Raw genomic sequence first — 2986 nt, forward strand, 5'->3', positions numbered from 1 at the left:
CGCCCCCAGATCGGGGTCGTCGACGTCGCTCTCCGCCCGGTCGGCGACGAACTCATGGGCCGGCCCCGAGGTGTCGGCTGGTGGGTGAAGAAGGGGATTCTAACCAAAGCCGACTGGTCAAAACAAAACCCGGCAAGAAGAAGACAATCTAAAGAAAGAAAAGAAAGGCGACTCACCACGGGCGGGGGGGGGGGGGTGGCGCGGGAGTACGGCTCCTTGCCGAATCGCCAGTCCTCCGGGAGCCTGCTGTCCGAGAGGTAGTTCACCGTGAGGGCCACCTCTTCGTGAGGCATGTCCTTGGTGCACATCCGACTTGGGTCGCGGTGCCCATTCATCTGGCATATCATGTGAGGGCGGCCTTGGAGTGGGGGAACTCGGCACGAAACGAAGGCGGCCAGCAGGTCCAGACCAGTCAAACCCTCCGACTACGTCAGCACTCGGAGTCGCGTGATGGCGCCGGTTCCCGCAGGTGTTAGCGACCTGGCCCGGTATGGCCAGTTGGGCAGTCTCCCAGCCAGCGGGCCGGCTTCGAAAGCCGGCAGATTGACCCAGTCGCCCCTCGTGGCGACGTTCCTGACGTAGAAGTAGGATCTCTGCCACATCTTCACTGACTTTATCAGCGAGATGGAGGGGAAGGGGTTGTCGGCTCCTGACCTTCGCACGGTGATGAAGGCGCCGCATTGAGCCGACACGCCCGCGGCCTGGGTGCCGACCTTGGAGAAGAAGAACTCCCCCAGAGCTCAAGGGTGGGGAGGACTCCGAGGAAGCCTTCGCACAAGGCCACGAAGGCGGACAGCAGCACCACTGTGTTGGGGGTGAGGTGGTGCGGCTGGAGGCCGTAGAACTCCAAGAAAGACCGGAAAAGCTGCTCGTCGGCAGCCCCAACCCGCGCAGGCAGTGCGAGTGGAAGATGACCCGCTCGCCCTCCCGCGGGGCGGGGGAAATCTCCCCCTCTGGCGCAAGATGCACCTGCACGCGATCCTCGCCAGGAAGCCGATGGGTCCGGCGGAGGAACTCGATGTGGTCTTCATGAACTTCGGAACCGTCCCAGGTGCCGGAGCGCACTGGGGGAGGCGCGGCAGCGGAGGAAGAACTCATCGCGAGCTGTCACTTTGGCGTTCGCCGGAGCTTGGGCGTGCGGTGGAGCGAAGAAGAGAAGAGGAAGGAGGAGAGCGAGGAGCAGCAAGGAGGAAGAGAGCGAGGGGTAGTGGGAAGGAGGGGCGCGCGTGCCCCCCTCTTCCCCCTACTTATAGCCCCGTGGGCTGCGAAGCCGAGGGGGCGGACGTGGGGATTTACTGCGCCCACAACCCCACGACCCCCACGATCCACGTAAAGTTACTGCACACAGTAACTCCATGGGAATCCCAACCATCCACCGGGGCCGCAGCGGATCCGCTCGGGCGCCGAGGCGCGGTAGTGGCGGGCCCCGCCTGTGGGCCTGTCCCGTCGCGCGCGTGGGCTGGCAGGACGGCCTAGCCACGTGCCCTTGCGTAACAGGCCAAGAACGGGCGGCGGCCCGGAGGCTTAGCTAGCACGCCGCTTAAATCCCGCCGCGGCGTTCGAGATGCTGAGCGAGCCGGAATCAAGTGAATCTGAGTTGAGCAAGACCGATTCCTTCTAGTCAGCCCGGCAGAAGTCAATCAAGACCATGTGTTGAGAACCCGGAAAGAGAAACTGCTGAGGCTTCTCGGCCGATCGTCCGCGGCGCCTCACCAGCTTCGGGGACTACTGTCGGAGTAATGGGCCATGGGTAGGCCAAGCCGAGTCCCATAACCTTTCAAGACATCGGGGCAGGCTGCGCCCCTCAAGACCCTGGGCGAAGAGCCGCCTCCTGAGGAGTCGACAGCAGGGAGGCCGACTGCTCGCTCACGGTTGAGTCCCAGGGACGACTTCCAGAGAAGCCAGCTTTGGGGAGTCGGCCGGCGACTCCAACAAACCATGACCTCATCGAAGGGGACGGGGCAGGGGCGTGGCTACAGTGAAGCCCGCTCCCCGCCCCTTACCAAGGGCAGGCATGGCCACAGCACGCCGTACCCGGGAAGATCTCCGTGCGGCATGGCACTGTTGCCCGGCCGGCCCTGACATCAGCACCACAGTACCAAGTCCTTCTCCCACGACGGCTTGTCTATATGGCCTGGAGGCAGCGGGGCCCACCAGTCAGCGAGACCTCGGGAGACGGCGGGAGAACCGCCAGTCGGACCTGTCGGGAGTCGGCCCGAGGGAGTCGGCCGAGCCCTCCCTCGGGGCCCACGCGCCATTAATCAAGATGAGATGGGGAGTGGCCACAGTGATCGCCCGCCAGGCGGCGGGGCTGTTGCCACGACCCCATGACCAAGCCTGCGTCATCAGAAGCATGGCTACAGTAATCAGCGGCCGGCAAGACCCGCCCGCGGCGGACGCGGCCTGTCGGCTCCGTACCAGACCAGTCGGCGGGGCCCACCAGTCGGCGGGCCCCAGCAGTCGGCGGAGAAGTCGGAGGTCGGAGGCACTGACGGCGGGGCCCGCGCCCAGTCGAATTACCATTGTACCCCTAGGGGGTAGGCCTATATAAACCCCCCAGGGGACCCATGCAAGGGGTTGGATCCCAGTAGTTCTAGACCATACCAGATAGAAGGAGAGAGCTAGCCTTGCCCTCTTCTACCACCAGAAACAGCTCAAGGAGCCACCATGTAAACACTTGGCCATAGTGATCATGCGGAGACCCCGCAGAGCAGCAGTAGGGGTATTATCTCCCCGGAGAGCCCCGAAGCTGGGTAAGATTCGCCGGCGTGCATGTCTTCGCCTCATCCCGTTTCCAGGCACCGGCGACGTTCTACTCGCCCCCACCATGATAAGCCATCCGTTGGCATATGTCACACCAAACCCCCGACAATAAAAGTTTAATATTGACATAAAAATAATAATACTTCAACCATACTAACTAAGCAATCATGTCTTCTCAAAATAACATGGCCAAAGAAAGTTATCCCTACAAAATCATATAGTC

This window comes from Triticum urartu, chromosome 3A (assembly GCF_056163025.1).
Source record: "Triticum urartu cultivar PI428250 chromosome 3A, HENAU_Tu73, whole genome shotgun sequence".
Lineage (NCBI taxonomy): Eukaryota > Viridiplantae > Streptophyta > Magnoliopsida > Poales > Poaceae > Triticum > Triticum urartu.